Source organism: Rana temporaria, chromosome 1, assembly GCF_905171775.1.
Source record: "Rana temporaria chromosome 1, aRanTem1.1, whole genome shotgun sequence".
NCBI classification, from domain to species: Eukaryota; Metazoa; Chordata; class Amphibia; order Anura; family Ranidae; genus Rana; species Rana temporaria.
Window position 1 is genome coordinate 320,841,713 of NC_053489.1, and position 17,949 is coordinate 320,859,661.

Consider the following 17,949-nt stretch of genomic DNA (forward strand, 5'->3'; position numbering starts at 1 on the left):
GTTTCTCTTATATGATTAAAAGAAAGCTGAGCTGCAAATCAAAGCAAGTGTATGCTGCCAGCATATACCGGTAGGGTAAATTAAGGCAAGATTCCATCATTTTATTCTTCTTTCATGCATTCTCATAAAACTTATTTACTAACCAAACAAAAATGGACATTAAAGGATTTCAACTCATTAGCCATTTACTTTGATTAACCAAGTGCACGGTAGAGGATAACTTTCCTAGAAGAAACATGGAGGCTGCTATTGCTGCCTACCATATCTGAAAGTGCTAGATGCCCAGATGTGATACAGATCCAAGTACCTCAATACTTTTAGGCACTGACCTAGATCAAGTATTTAAATAAGGTCGTATTACTGTATTCTGACTTTCCTCTCCATGTTGGGGTCAGAGATTCAGAAGGTATTAAATCAGTCAGGTGAGCATTTTTTAATAATGGAAGCCTTTACAAACTGTATCTAAACTTTATGTTTAACTGTAGTCTGTTTCAATGTACAAGTCTTGTGTTCCCATTGGTTTTTCCTTCTCCCCCACCCCCTCCCCTCTATGACAAGGCTAAGGGGAGTGTCCCTAGGCCGCGTACACATGGTCGTTCCAAACCGATGAGAATGGTCCGACGGTACCCGGCGTATAAGACGACCCCCGACCTTTGGGGCATTATTTTAGATTCAAAAGGTCGTCCTATACGCCGGAAAATACGGTAGTTGATATTATATTCATTGTTGACCATGGTATTCATGTAGTAAATTATGTTCATTGTAATCTATATGTGATATACTCTCACGCAATAATCCACCCAAATACTTAAAAAAATAATAGCTCACCAGCAATTTCATGTGTTCACACATCCACCATATACAATCTCAAATATAGAGTGTCACTACCTAAAAATACCACTCTTTTTGTATACCTAATTACAACTTTAAAATTGCATTAGCAAACAAAAAAGCAAACAAAAATGTTTCAAACAAAAAATCTGAAAGAATTTCCAGCATACAGGCAATTTGAACAACAATGTGCATTAATAATACACCTTCCCTGTGAAAATGGAATAACAAAAAAGTCCAAGTTTCATAATAATCTTCCCCCGATGTCATGACTACAGTTCAAAACACCTCTTTCATATTCCCCTTGTGCCAAACCAATTAGGACCTTGCCTGTTTTTAAGAATTAGTGTTTACAGGTTAAAAACATTTTTTTTTGCTAGAAAATTTATTAGAACCCCCAAACATTATACATTTTTTTCTAACACCCTAGAGAATAAAATGGCGGTCATTGCAATACTTTTTGTCACACCTTATTTGCGCAGCGGTCTTACAAGTCACTTTAAAAAAAAAAAAAATAAGACAACAGTAAAGTTAGCCCAATTTTTTTTTTTTATATTGTGAAAGATAATGTTAAATTGATACCCAACATGTCACACTTCAAAATTGCACCCGCTCATGGAATGGCGTCAAACTTTTACCCTTAAAAATCTGCATTGGCAACATTTAAAAAATTCTACAGGTTGCATGTTTTGATTTACAGCGAACGTCTAGGGCTAGAATTACTCTAATGATCGTGGCGATTCCTCATGTGTGATTTTAACACCATTTTCATATGTGGGCGGACTTATGTATGCGTTCGCTTCTGCGTGCGAGCTCATCGGGACGGGGCGCTTTAAAAAAAAAATGTTTTCTTATTTATTTTACTTGATTTTATTTCTTTTTATACAGTTTTATTCCTATTACAAGGAATGTAAACATCCCTTATAATAGGAAAAAGCATGACAGGTCCTCGTAAATATGAGATCTGGGGTAAAAAAAAAAACAGATCTCATATTTGGGCTAAAATGCAATAAAAAAAAATGACAAAAATAAATTGTCTCTTTAAGACGTATGGGCGGAAGTGACGTTTTGATGCCGCTTCCACCCTGCTTTGTTATGGAGATGGGTAGGGGCCATCTTGCCCTCACTCATATCCATGACAAGCCGCGGACAGGACAGCTGCCGACGGCTCCGGTAAGCGACCGAGGGCGCAGGAGAGCAGCAGGAAAGGGGGGCCCCTCTGCCACCGCCGATAACGGTGATCTCGCTGTGAATCCGCTGTGGAAACCACCATTATCTTTTAAAGGACCGGAGCCTGAAGAGATGGATATCTCGGTTGTGGCAGCAGCTGCTGCCGTTACCGAGATATCACTCTTCAAAAAGAGGACGTATATAGTCGTGCGCAGGTCCTTAAGTGGTTAAACCAAGCACTTTATGCTCATTTGCATATGTACAAGGGACACAGCATCGGTCTCCTCTCCCTGACAGGATGTCCACGGTCCTGCTCAGTTACTGGGCAATCGCGGGCATGCGCATCGTGTTCCCAGTAATGCGGCGGGTGCACGCGCGCACCCCCCATCGGCTTTAAAAGACGAGGACGTCATATGACGTCCTGTCAGAACAATTGAACTACTGTGCCGCCGCCAATTGACGGCGGCCGGTAGTTGAGTGGTTAAAGGGGTTTGTAAAGGTTTGTTTTTTTATTGTTGGTTCACTTACTTTTTAGTTCTATTTCCCTTCTAAATATGTTTTCTCTTTGTTTGAATTTCTCACTTCCTGTAAGCTTGCCCCATCACCTGGCTGGGTGTTAGTCAGCCAGAACAGCTTACTGAGCAGGAACAGGAAGTGAGAAATTCAGATAAAGAAAACAAAGAAAAAAAAAACATTTAGAAGGGAAATCAAAGGAAAGGGTAAGTGAACCAACAATGCATTAGCTTAAAGGAACCTATTTAGAAAATAAAAAACAAACCTTTACAACCCCTTTAAGAAACAGTTTACATACTTTGCTGCCCTGGTGCCTGTACACTTCCTCGTTTGAGTGATAACATCACCTGCTCTGCCTGACATGTTGCGCCACACCCACGTGACTTCTTCAGGGGTTCAGAGCCCAGTGACACTAGCCTGCATTTATCTTTGCTCTTTGTTGTACTGTTACCATAGGTAGCACTTTCAATTTTTTTTGTTTGAAAACTTTTTTTTTTGCTTTTTTATTTGCTGATGTCATTTTGATGTTGGAAATAGGTATACACAGAGAGTGGTAATTTTAGTTAGTGTCATACCGTAATCGAGATTGTATTTGCTTTTGTTCATTATTTGAATATTAATCCATTTACATACCACAGGTCAATTTTATACATTAAAAAATTAGTCGACTGCCAAACTAAAAGTGTACTTTATGTAATTTCCTGTGACATTTGTCACATATAATATAGTGCCTTTCCTGAATTTAGGAAAAATCCCTTAATTTGGGGGATATGTGTTCTAGGAAGGCTTTACTGTACTATGTACTGGTTTAGTTTTTTTTTTTATTTCTTTAGTCCCTTCCCACTATACACTGCATAGTCTTACTGTCAAAGTATATTTAACACTTTTTTAATAGAGAGATAAAGATGAGAGACTTGTTCAAGCTAGTGGACACATGAAGTGCAAAGTGTCCCATGTGGCACTAATTAGCCCAAATTCATCAAGCTGCAGTTGTACTTTACACATGTTAACTAGTGGTTAAGGAATGCTAAAATGACACAAGAATCTAACCATGGCAGTTTTTATCACTTTTTAAGGTGCCTTAAATCGTTTGTTATCCCAGCATTTAAAATTCCCTATATGTGCCTGCTGTACCGTGCACTTGTATGAAAAAGTATCCCGTTCTCTTTGTATTGCTTCATTTGAGTGAAACCCCTGGTGTTCCTGCTAGTTCCTCTGCTTTCTTGTTAAAAACTGACCACACTAGGCATGATAGCTCTCCATGGTCAGTTCCCTAGCTGTGCTGGGAACTTAGGCTGCTCTCCTCCAATGATCAGACTCGTCCTGACATTCCCCTTCTCCACAGCCTTACACTGGGAAGATCAGTATGCTGCTGCTTCTCTTTCCCCAGCTCTTATGCAGCTGAAAACTGAGGGAACAGAGGGACTATTATCACTTATAAAAAAGGGAAAAAAGGTAATTTTTAATTTGTTTTTAGATCTATACACAAATGTGTGCCTTTCATTTCAATTTTAAACTGAATGGGCTGTTTTACAAAGTGATCGTTTACAATCACTTTAAGTGCTTCTGTGTTTTGAGGGCTATTGCTTCATATATAGGCTGAATGCAGGCATTTGTCACAGTTTATGTTGATTATATTACAACTATATAAATAGTGTGTGTTTTGGGTGGAGGTGACAATAGTGTTTTGTAGAATTGTGTCACTAATGTTTTAAGCTGCTCATACACTGTTAGTTTTTTTTTTCTTTCAGCCCGCTGGATAAAAAAAAAAAAAACAACTCACACACACACAAAAAAAAGTAGATGGGGGATTCCCCTTCCCCAGGACTATGCATGCTGACGCCAGGACCCACCAATGTCAAAATACACTGATCAGCAGCTGCAGTCACCTATTGCTAAACATTTTCCAACATAATAGAAGATAATAAAATGATCAACTTCTGTTGAGCAGGACAGGCCACACACTGATTGAAAGTCGGCTGGTTCTTGCTGAACCGGCCAAATGTCAATCAGTGCATGGCCAGCTTTAGTTCAATACACCTACAGCTGTAAAGTATAGAGAGGCCAACTGGATTGTTACAATAAGGACACATCACTTATGTTTTAACTGTTTGGACTGTTAGATACATTGAATATTGTATACATTATAATACAGGAATGCATTTACCAGCAAAGAATAAAATATTGAAAATACTTCATGGAATTTAAGTTTATCTTTAAAGTAACCAAATTGCAAAGACAAGCACAGCTGCAAAAGTAAAATATTAGGTCACTTGGCAGCATCTGTCAGCTATAAAAGTGGTGTGTCAATTAGCACTTTGATATGTGAATTTGCAAAGCAACAAAAGGCGACCGAGCCCCGAAGAGGCCCAATAATTTGTGTCAAAATTGCAGGTATAGCAGTAAAAGAAACTTCAGTTTACTGTGTCAAGGGGAAAAGTTTCAAATTAAAACAACATATACCAAAGATGATTAAACTGCATTCTGGCAAAGAGGAGTTGGAAATCAAATCTCCCTGGCTAGGAAACACATAGAAGGATAGTTATAAATGCTAAAAAATGACTGCCTCCAATACTGCCACAAATTTGAATTAGCACCTGTGCTGCCTAGTCTCAACAGAAACAATATTATGTGGTTTGTCATGAGCTGTACAAAATGAGAGTTTATGGTTGAACTGCCATTCAAAAACCACTTGTATTCCTGGCCAATGCACAGAGACACATTGCAATGTGAAAAGACCACAACATTTCAAACATTGAGTAATGGAAAAAGCTGTATGTTCTGCTAAATAATTTTTCACCCGATTTTCCACTTCTGAATTGGGAAAAGCCAATGGATGCAGTTACAGTATTAAAAAAATAAGTTTCTTTTTTTCAGAATCATCCTCACCTAGGTGGATGAAGCATCGGTCTGATGCTGCATCTGTCCCTTGACAGCTCTAAGACACGTTGATCGCTCAGTTCTCAGGACTCCGTGAGCAGAGAGTTGGTGACTATCAGTCACCACTGTCTGCTCTGCCCCCCTTCGTTCTCTGGAGCACTGGGCTGTGGAGGGGCGGGCTCAGGCTTTCAGAGGTTCACTGAGAGGCTGGGCCGCGTGCTGGTCTAGGCATGTGGACAGATCCCAACTTCAATGTTGTGATCTTGCCCCAGCCTGAACCAGCTCTGTGGCGTCATCCGACAGCAGGCTTCACCTATCCATCAGAATGTTTTTTTAAACAGTTTGCAAAGACGCAATAGACATGATGTTCCTCAAACTTGTATTTGCAACATTAAAAAAACTTAAAAAACTTTTAAAAACTTGAAAGTGTGTATATCTAGTGTTACTGTTTATCGTAAACGTTTATTAGATGTGGTATCATTTCAACAAGAATAGATTTTGAACGGTGCATAAATTGAAAACCTAGTCATAATCTGCATCTTTTTATGAATGCTCTGTTAAAGACATCTTGGTCAGCTTATTCTACTAAAGATATCTGAGCCAAAAATGATGGTTTTCATTAGTAATATATGGGCCAAACTAGGATACTCATAAAGGACATTTTGTAGATTTTAGAAAGTTGATCATTAAAACTCTTTCCTAGGTATCAATGAGACTACCAACTATACCACACAGCTGAAAGTGGTATTTGGCACTATAGCTTGAAACATGAAGTGTGTCCAGCGAAACGAAATCCATTTTTTACAGATTATTAAAGCTTTACGGGTAGCCAAAGTCAACACATTACCTGTACTGTTCCAGTGTTCCACTTATTTAGAGCCATTAGATGCATATTTTGTGGGCCTTTAAAGCTGTGGGGGCTTTAGATTACTCTGAGTAGCTGCACATGCTAGACAGTTAGTGCCACACAGCATGCTTTATTAAACGTATAATAAAGTTAATGTGCTCATACATAGACTACTCAAACTGTCATCTGAATCATAAGTCACAATGTGCAATTGACTTTAAGTTTATTTTGGCTTTAAAAACGTATTCTCCAACTGGCATGAGGGCAAACATAGTATATGCTGCTTTACTGTGTTCTACAGTAAACAAAGGTTCTAAGTGTTACTTAAATGATCGCATGTTCTAAAAACGAAATACTGTTTTTACAGGGACTCTTATATACTTTAGCTGTCTGTGTTTCAACTGAGCAATATATACAATGAAATCTGAATAATCTACAAGTCTTCTGTTCAGTAACCATTCCTGTCACCTCTCACAAGACACACATCGGTAAAGTAACGGTGGCATTAAAACTTACTGTAGTTGCCTGTATCATCAGGTTATAAAGCAGTGAGCTAAGTACAGCATAAATGTTGCTCCAAGTGCTCGCCCTGTGCTCTTTTCCACTTATACAGCTGCTTTACCGGAACAAAAAAAAAATCAGCACCGTGCTTATAAAAATGTAAAACTCAATCAGTGATCCTAAAGAAACACAGGTGGTATAATTCCTCTCCGTCTAGATGTTTAAATGAAAGAGAACCAGTCGCCACTGCTAATGCAAGAATCAGAATATTCAGTCTAAAAGCGAACATGTACTTTGCCCATTTTGTAGCATTCTCCTCTTTACTCCAGCATGCAGCTTATAATTTTACCTTCTGTTTACTATGGAAGAGCATATGACTCTCTTTTATTCTTCCTAGAACGAAGCACTGGGTACCTGAGAAGCCAATTGGCAAGCCCAAGTCCTGTTACTGTGGGAAGTGGGTACCTTGCCCTGTACAAGGTACAACCAGACTACTTGATTGTTTACACTGAAATGTATTTATTGGTTCTAGCAGGCAATTTGGGCAGCAAGACAACAAAAAGTAAAACCAATAGATGGGCAATATGCAGGCTAACTTAAAGTATTTACATTTTCTCGCTTTTCTCATTTATTTTCTTTGCATGTGCCTGGTTATGTAAATTGAGTCCAGAATTGAAAGGTTACTTTAAAGTGGTTGTAAACTCTCACATATACCCAGTGAAGTGACTGGCCTCATGTGATACACAGAGATGGAAAAAATCCTCCTACATAAGTTGTACCTATTTATCTGTGGTCTTCTCTTCTCTAAATTCATTCAGAGTCCAGAATTTATCAAGCTTGTCTGAGATTTCAGAAAACAGAGTGTGGAGAGCTGAAATTACATTCTGCACAGCTCAGTAAGGAGAGCTCTGAGAGCTGATTGGAGGGGCAGGGGGATACACCCCCTTCACATAGCACACAGGAACAAAGCTGAGGTTGTCAATCACAGGTTGTGTGGGCTGGAGATCCCTCCACTGACTCATTTTTTCTCTTGGTGTCAGGAAAACATGTTAGAATTGATTCATCCTGTTAGCATAGGAATAAGACAGCAGACATAAATTACACCCAGTGCTCTTAATTGAGACAAGTACAGACCATAGAGGGATATGCTTTGTTTATGTTTGATGTCTGAGGTTTACAACCACTTTGTAAGTCTGATAGTTGCTGCTATTAAAGCTACCTAAAGTCACACACAGATGCTGATTTACTAACAAATAAGAAGGTCACTCTTTCTTACTCTCACATGCTGCCTGCTCTCCGTTTACACCCTGGTCAGCAATTAGCACTTTTTTCAAATTTTATGATGTGCAACAATGACTTACTTTTTTTACACAGTCTATGATCAGATCCTGCTTGCCATTTGATACCTCTTCCCCCGCTCCCATTCCAAAATAAGCCTGCACTCCCCCACAATCAATTTAATGACATAGCACATTTGACCAGATAATCTAGCTAAAATATTGTCTGATTGGGCATTTATGTATACCAGTGTTATATAAATTACTCAGAGGTCAAAAATCATACAGCTCTAATTAACTTGTAAATGAATGGCCACACATTTAGTAGTTACAGTATAATAATATAAGACTGAATATTCAGTGTCATGGGGTTTGGTGGAACCACTAACAGGCAGGACAGATGCTAGTCAGCACCAAGTGTACATGTACAAAGCATTAAAGCGATTATAAAGTCTTGTTTAAAAAAATCTAAACAGATAATGAACATGTTATATTTACCTCCTCTGTGGTTTTGCACAGAGCAGCGTGGATTCTCCTCTTCCCGGGTCCCTTTTCGCTGCTCCTGGCCCCTCATCAAGCCCCATTCAGACGTGGAGTTGTCGTTTCGGGCCACCGCCACACTCTCCTGATTGGCTAACTGACTTTTATTGACAGCTTCGGGAGCCAATGGCGCCACTGCTGTGTCTCAGCCATTCAGGAGGGAGAGTCCCGGATGACCGAGAGACTCGTGGATGGCCGAGATGGGGCTCAGGTAAGTATTAAGGGTGCCGAGGAGGGCTGCTTCACACAGAAAGCTTTTTACTAATGCATAGAATGACTTAAGATAAAAACAACTTCTGCCTTTACAACTCCTTTAAGGTATATCTTAACCCCCAAATGTATTGGTAAAGGTATGGTTAAACAAGTCACACTCACTTTTTTTGTCATGTGTGTCCCATGGAGAGATTTCCCTTAGTTACCAGTTCTGTATCAAGAGGAACTGAGAGAAAATCTTTCCAAAATGTGGGAAATGGCCAAAATTTGGCATTATTCACACGGGCAACGGGAAAGCCGAATGTTGCATTTGGCAGGTGGTACCTCCTATTTAAGTCTATCCATCATATGCACCTCTGACACAGTGTTTCAGCCTTTTAGAGATACGACGGGTAGTGAAAGGTGACATATCACCTTCTTGCCACCTGTTTAATACTCGTTTAAAAGTCCAACGTGGATAGCTTTTTTTTTGGATGGGTGGCAAGGGATGATGCAAGTGAGAACAAGCCAACATTGGTGTCTTTGTTGTAAGCTTTCCTCTCTATTCCTGTTCGGATGGCAACTCAAAAGTTTGGATTTTCCTTAACCACTTGCCGACCTCCTCATGTAGATATACGTCAGCAGAATGGCACGGACAGGCACATCAACGTACCTGTAAGTGCTCTGCTTGACGTGGATGGGGGGTCCGATCGGGACCCCCCCCCCCGCTACATGCGGCGGTCGGTAAGCCTCGGGGAGCAATCCGGGACGACGGCGTGGCTATTTGTTTATAGCCGCTCCGTCGCGATCGCTCCCCGGAGCTGAAGAACGGGGAGAACCGTGTGTAAACACGGCTTCCCCGTGCTTCTCTATGGCGGCGCATTGATCGAGTGATCCCTTTTATAGGGGAGACTCGATCGATGATGTCAGTCCTACAGCCACACCCCCCTACAGTAGTAAACACACACTAAGTGAACACTAAATGTTACAGCGCCCCCTGTGTTTAACTCCCAAACTGCAACTGTCATTTTCACAATAAAGAATGCAATTTAAATGCATTTTTTGCTGTGAAAATGACAATGGTCCCAAAAATGTGTCAAAATTGTTCGAAGTGTCGCCCATAATGTCGCAGTCACGAAAAAAATCGCTGATCGCCGCCATTAGTAGTAAAAAAATAAATAAAACTAAAAATGCAATAAAACTATCCCCTATTTTGTAAACGCTATAAATTTTGCGCAAACCAACCGATAAACGATTATTGCAATTTTTTTTACCAAAAATAGGTAGAAGAATACGTATCGGCCTAAACTGAGGGAAATTTTTTTTTTATATATGTTTTTGGGGGATATTTATTATAGCAAAAAGTAAAAAATATTGAATTTTTTTCAAAATTGTCGCTCTATTTTTGTTTATAGCGCAAAAAATACCACCAAAATACCAGGTCATCAAAAACCACCAAAAGAAAGCTCTATTTGTGGGGAAAAAAGGACGCCAATTTTGTTTGGGAGCCACGTCGCACGACCGCGCAATTGTCTGTTAAAGCGACGCAGTCCCGAACTGTAAAAACCCCTTGGGTCTTTAGGCTGCATATTGGTCCGGGGCTTAAGTGGTTAAAGCCCAACTCCAAGAATTACACAACAATAACTTTGCAGTGGCCAATCACCATTACCACCCTCCTTATTCCTGCACTGCAAGGGTTAAATTCACATTAACAATAAAGTGTAATACATACCTCACACCTTCCTCTGGCAGGCTTCTATATTCTTCTTTGCTCCCAGTTGTGGACATGCTCACGCCTTCCTCATGTACAATGCAGTTTATCGGTTCTTCATTGTACTTGATGACATCATTGTACGACCAAGGCCTTGTTGGAGGGAGTCTGCCTAACCGAGAAGTAATGTAAGTATTACACCTTGTTCTTCATCCCCTAGAGCAGGGGTCTGAAACTGGTGGCCCTCCAGCTGTTGTGGAACTACAAGTCCCATCATGCCTCTGGCTTTTTGAGTCATGCTTGTAACTGTCAGCCTTTCAATGCCTCATGGGACTTGACTTGTAGTTTTGCAACAGCTGGAGGGCCACCCGTTTGAGACCCCTGCCCTAGAGGTAACAAACATTTAACCCTTGCAGTGTAGGTAGGTAATTCCTGGAGTTCAGCTTTAGATTTCAGTCCAGTTTCAGTGACAGCAGTCCCCAGGACAAATAGCGTAAATATACATAATGGGGGAAACAGATTTAATCAAAATTATTGGCTCCAACCCATCACCACTTTGTCCAAAAACAAAAATTGGCTTTGGGTACACTTTGAGGCATCATTTGATATTTTCTACTTGGATACACAGGGCTTAAGTGACATCAGAATTTAAGAAGTAGTAAACCGCCTTCAAAAAAAGAAAAAAATTGGGCCCTCTGCAGTGTTATTCCATAATGTGCTAGTATGAACCTATGACAGGCTTACCTGCAAAGAGAGCACTCCAGCGCAGCGCAGTCACACCTCACTTGGCACTTCCATCTTCACCCTGTCTTCCTTTTGTGTTGCTGGCATGAGCGCAGGAGCCAGTGTTTTGCATTATACAGCATACTGTATCCCCTGGAATGCAGAGCATCGCCGCGCATGTGCAGGTGATGTCATCGCCTATTGCCAATGTGAATACTGTATCTCCTAAATGGTGTATGTTTAGGAGATATTCATTGTACCTACAAGTAAGCCTGCTTTTGAGCTCACCTGTAGGTAACAGTAAAGAGAATGCCTTTACAACCACTTTAAGCAATTCCAAAGCTACATGGTCATGTTGACAATTACGCACACACACACACACAACAAGAACAGGACTATTAGCTTAGAATGCCCCACCTGGCTCTGCATGAAGTTGATTAACTTTAAAAAAAAAGAATACTTATATGAAGGGTTACAAAACAAAGATTTAAACAGGTTGTGGAGCATCAGATGTAACTACATTTTTTTTAATCATTGAACTTCATAGAGTTGGTTTAAGACAAAGTAAACATACAGGGCCGGATTCAGAAAGAAGATACGACGGCGTATCTCCTGATACGCCGTCGTATCCGGCCGTCGTATCTATGCACCTGATTCATAGAATCAGGTTACGCATAGATATGCCTAAGATCCGATAGGTGTAAGTGACTTACACCGTCGGATCTTAGGCTGCAATTCCAGGCCGGCCGCTAGGTGGCGCTTCCATATCTTTTACCCGTCGAATATGCAAATGAGCATTTATGCCGATTCAGAAACGAACGACCGCCCGGCGCTTTTTTTTTACGTCGTTTGCGTTCGGCTTTTTCCGGCGGAAAGTTACCCCTGCTATAGGAGGGGTAAGTGCGGCGTATCCTATGTTAAGTATGGCGCGCCGAGTTTTGAATTTTTTACGTTGTTTGCGCAAGTCGTTCGCGAATACGGCCGGACGTAATTTACGTTAACGTCGAAACCAATGACGTCCTTGCGACGTCATTTGGAGCAATGCACGCTGGGAAAATTTGCGGATGGCGCATGCGCTGTTCGATCGGCGCGGGGACGCGCCTGATTTAAATTGTACACGCCCCTTAGCCGCGGAATTTGAATTCCGCCGGGGGATTTACGATACGCCGCCGCAACTTTAGAGGCAAGTGCTTTCTGAATAAAGCACTTGCCTCAAAGAATTGCGGCGGCGTAACGTAAATCAGATCCGCTAACCTATCTGAATCTAGCCCACAGAGTATTCCACTGCAGAAAGAAATATTATGTGAGCATCCATGCTAATTTGAGATATTTCTTACAATAAGGGTGATTCTCTTAATCTCCCCAAGGTTTGTTTTCAAGAGAAATATGCCGAAAATGTTGCCGCAGGGTGCACTTTTGAAGGTGGCAAAACAATATAAGAGATATTTTCCAGCAAGAAATAGCATGCTTGTCTTTGTTGTGACTGAACTGCTTGGGATTAGCACATTAAAATTCTATTGAGTCAAGGATTCCTCTTATTGTGCATCTACGGGGCACAAAAAATCTTGGCTGACTCAGTGAAAAGATGAAGCTGTTATCCTGTTCATCTGTATCCACTAAACCATTACCACCAAATAAAATTCCAAATGCCAACATGTTTCTCAAGCAAAGCTCTTTCAGTAGTAAAATGTTCCCACCAGACATTGTTAACGTCCTTTTGAAATATATTTATTTATTTTTATTTCACTCCACAGAGTCTGGGTTTAGCATTTCCTTAGTGGCAGCAGTGTGATTTCTTTTAAACTTTATTGAAAGACAGGTGTCTTTGTGCTAATTAGTTTCAGTTGCTAAACAGCTACAAAAGATCAGCCTGTTTAATCCATTCAGTCAAGGAATTATTGAGGCTCCATGTCAGCCTTCATCATATGCACACAAAACACATGGAGTCTTCTATAATACGACACTATCAGCCTTGGTTCTAGCAACTTATCTAGATGCTGACATTGATTGTGATGGGTTTGTAAGGAGTAACACACGCCTACACTTGACCTGAAGTGGTCTAGCAAGGAGCTAATAACGGCCCATTGAGAGGTACGACAAAACAACAAATGCAGAGAGAAAAACCCCACGAGTCTTTCTGCTGCTAAGTAACACTTGCTAACGATCTACAATGTTGACTGAGAAAGAAAGATGAGCATGCCTTGTCAGCTGCTAATCCTTGCTCCACAACCAGTAACAAAGCACCTCAATATGATAAGTTTTTTTTGTTGGCCTTTCAAATGATTCTAAAGACATTACGGGCCAGAAACTCTTCTCCTGTGCTCCATAGTACTAATGTACACCATTTTAGTGGTGTCTGTTAAAAGAATAGTCAAATTGCACATATACAGTTAATATAATAGTGTAAATACTTTCAGATCAAAACCATTTATATTTAAAGATGCTAGTCAGTGGTGTAATTCTATTACCATCTTGAGTACTCAAGCTACTACTTATGATTTGCTACTTAATAGCTTCTACAAAAAAAATGTTCAGGGCCCAAACTCTTGGAAGTGGCTTCAAAAGAATTTTCAAGTGATAGACACAGAAGGAACCTACTCTTAATCGGGTACTGTTTGTGTCCATACATAGAAAACATGCTAGCAGTTAAAGAAGTTGTAAAGCTTCGTGTTTTTTCACCTTAATGCATCCTATGCATTAAGGTGAAAAAACATCTTGCACTCTCGGGCCCCCCAGCCCTTCCGTTTTACTTACCTGAGCCACGAAACTCTGTGGGTCCTGCGATGTATTCCCCCAGCTTGACACGCTCTTCATTGGAGGTCTAATTGCATCGCAGCCATTGGCTCCCGCTGTTGTCAATTAAATCAATGACGTGGTGCGCCGGGGGCGTGGCCGAGGGATACACTTGGCGGCTATGGCCACCACTGTATCACACGGGAGCTCGCCCGCAAGCTAGCCCCCTTGGGAGAGCACTTCCCAGAAATTAGGTTAGCTCTTGCGGGGAGGAGCCGAGACAGCTGCCGAGGGACCCCAGAAGGCAAGGATCCGGGTTAACTCTGTGCAAAACGAATAACCGCACAGGGGAGGTAAGTATGGTATGTTTTTTTTTTTTTTTTTAAAGTAATAACCGCTACAACCCATTTAGAGTTATATGGTATACAAGGACTTTGTTTCTTCTGCCCCAAAATTATTTATTTTTTATTATGTTTTCTTGTAAAAAAATGTACTTATGTTTTGTAATAACTGTGGTACATGTGCAGTACAATGTACACTCTCTCCATCTGTAAGATGCCAAGTAGTGATGAGCTAAACTACCCTGAGTTCGGTTTGAGCAGTGTTTGGCAAAGTTTGAATGCCAAATCCAAACATCATTGAAATCAATGGGATCCCAATCTGTCAAATTTGTCAAAATAAAAATGCACATTTTCTGAGCTAATAGGCAAGGTGGTGTGAACAAAATTGCATGGGGGGTGGCCACTGCCCTGACGAACATGTACCAATGCAAAACAAAGTTTATTAAAAAAAACTCTTGGAGAGGAGCATTGATTTTTAAATACTTAAAATTAATAAAGTAAAATTCCTTTAAATAACATGCCTGGGGAGTGTCTCACTCTTGCCTATGAAGAGGCACGTCTCTGTGATGTACAGAAAGTGCTCCAGCAGCACTGATATTTACAAAGAAAATAGCTTTAAAATTGTTGACATGTCATTGACAGCTTCTTTGTTTAAAAAAAAAAAGCACACAGGCCCCTTCAAAGGTTTACTGTGTATTTTGAGGGACATTTGGAGGGCTCTGTGTGCTCTTTAAAAAAAAAGAAACTGACTATGAATGTCATTTGTCAGCAATTAAAACTGTATAGGGGTTTTTTTCTCTATAAGTGTTGTTTTTGCAATAGCACATGCTAGAGCAAGAATGAAAAAAATATATTGTGTAGAGCCCCCAGCTACATACCAGACCCTTGGGGATTGATTTACTAAAACTGGGGCGTGCAAAACCAATCAGCTTATTACGTCAGTTTGTTCAACTAAACTTTGACAAAAAAATAACTGCAAGCCAATTGGTTTCTATGCAGAGCTGCATCCGATTTTTCACTCCCCAGTTTTAGTAAATCAAACCCATGGAGTCGGGTATAAATTTTAAGAGGGACTCCACGCAATAGAAAAAAATGCCCTCAACATGTGGGTCCTCCCTGGCAAAGCACCTTGCCCCCATGTTGATGAGAACAAGGGCCTCATTCCCACAACCCTGGCTGGTGAATGCAGGGGTCTGTGGGCAGGGGTTTATCACAATCTGGAAGCCCCCTTTAATAGCAGGGGGCTTCCAAATACTAGAACCTCTACTAATTTACAAAAAAAAATTGTAACCTAGAAATAAGGACACCCAAACATGTATTCATGGGTTTAAAAATTGGCCTTTGTATGCTGATTATTCTGCTCTTTTCTTTAATAAAAACATTGAAATACAAACATGTATTCATTACCGTATTTAAAAAGTCCTTTATTAAAAAAATTTAAATCCTCCAAAAAATGTCCTCATTGTAAATCCATCATCAATCATGTTATCCAATGATGCAGATCCATGTTAATCCTAATGCCCACCACCCACCGACTAAAGGGAAAGAAGGAACCTGACTACACTGCCCACATGGCTGATCCCAATGGTATATAATTGATCTGATAGGATGCAGATATTATTCAGCTGAAAATTTTCCACCTAGTTCCTTTGATTGTTCGGTCAAAGTTAGTTGAGTCAGGTGGTGCTGACAGGCCAACAAACAGCTAGAATTTTGGCCAATTCAGCAGAAAGCAAACAAAATTCAAGCCAGGCCTGGCAATAAGGTGTATCGATGACTTCTACAACAACTGTTGATAGAGGTTTTGATAGAGGTTTTGAAAATATCACTAAACACGTATATGAGTTGTGTAGACTAGAGGTTACTATTTGTTCATTCACACTGAAAACATGAACTCAATTTTAACTGTAGTTTGTTAATATATAATTGCATATATATATATATATATATATATATATATATATATATATATATATATATATTGGATCATTTTATATATCATAGCATCATATATGTCACTTTTTGCACGTTCTACTTTCTTGAACTTTATGCTGTGTTTTCTGTATCATAGTGAACATGACACATGTTGATTGGAGGAACAGGTTCTACTTTTTGCACTTTTTTGTGCTCGATAATTTGAATTTTTTACACTTGATTTTGTCACATGGCACCTTAGGGCCTCTGAAATGTACTGGTGTGTGTAAAATGCAACATACTGGTAAGTTGTTTCTCTGTATTAAAATATAGTATATAAAAGAATGTTTAGTGTATTATATGTTTTCAGACAACTATCTATTAATGCTAAAAATGAGCTATATTTTACCAGATCATTCTGATTTATCGTGAACATTGAGGCACAGTATTAATGTATTGCCTGAAATTAGCGTGTGGGAATGAAGAGCCCTTTTTCTTTAAGAAACAGTGTACAAAAAGCTTGTGTACAATTCTGCCACCACCAATTCCTCCTGACAAAGTGTTTTCAAATTCCTAGAAGCGCATGCTACAGCCTTTTATTTAGGTTCTGTTTGAAGAGCTTTGTATTGCATTGAGAGGCAAAACCTGTGTCTAGTGGTGTATTTGTGAATCTACATCATTTCACTTGACTGCTTCTTACTAACGATGCAAAGGCTGCCAAAAAATCCTTGCAATCCTCCCCTCTCCCTCAGCCTATTCGCATGGGTCGTCTGACCTTCTCAGTTCTGTACTGACAACAGTGACACCCACAAAATGAATGACAAACTTTACTACATGTACTCAGGTTCTTGCCAAGTATCCAAGAAATGGTATATTGTCACAGTTTTAAGACTTTTTCTGGCTGCAAAGTCTCTTTGATCTTATGAATTTTAGTTACAGGATTATCAAACCATCAAGTCAAACATATAGTAAAAATAAATAACTGATACATTTTTCTTTCAAAATAAAATTAATGTCATTTATCAAAACTGGAGCAGCTGGGCATGGCAGTCCATCTGCTTCTTACTTTCACTTTCAAAACGTAACTGAACAAATTCAAAATAAAAGCTGATTGGTTGCCATGCTCCAGATTCTGTTTGCTCCAGTTTTGGTAAATTCCCATAATTGTGTTTTCTAAATGAAACTAAGCTACACTAAACTAGTTATATAAAGACAGTACTTTGAAGTCTTTCCAGGAACCGAAAGAACAATATTCAATACCAAATACGTCTTTCTTTAGGTATCTACAGATTAGACATGCCCTAGCCTAGGGGAAAAGTTTAGAGAGAGGACACTGGAATGGAGCTCCAGAAAATTATTAAGGCAAAAACTTTGAAAGGCCTAAAATCGAGTGTATACCCATATATATATACAAGGGGAGCCTGGGGGGGATAGAAGCCCCACCATGTAGGAGGAGATGGGAACAAGACATGGGAATTATAACTGAAGTACAGTGGAACAGAATCCCGGAACTTGCCCCATTGGTCTCGTCCTCTCCCTCCCAGAGGTTGTCAAATTTGTTTTTATTATATAGAGCTTATTATACCCTGAAAAATCTTTTTTTGTTTGCCATATATTGGATGCCAGTTGCCCCAGTTGTGAGTTGAGAGATCTAATCCACATGTTCTGGAGGTGCCCGAAGCTGTTTCGCTAATGGAGGGAGGTACTGGGAATTATAGAAGGAAAGGGAAACCCTAGAAGTACTCAAGTCGCAACTCTTAGGCCTCATACACACGA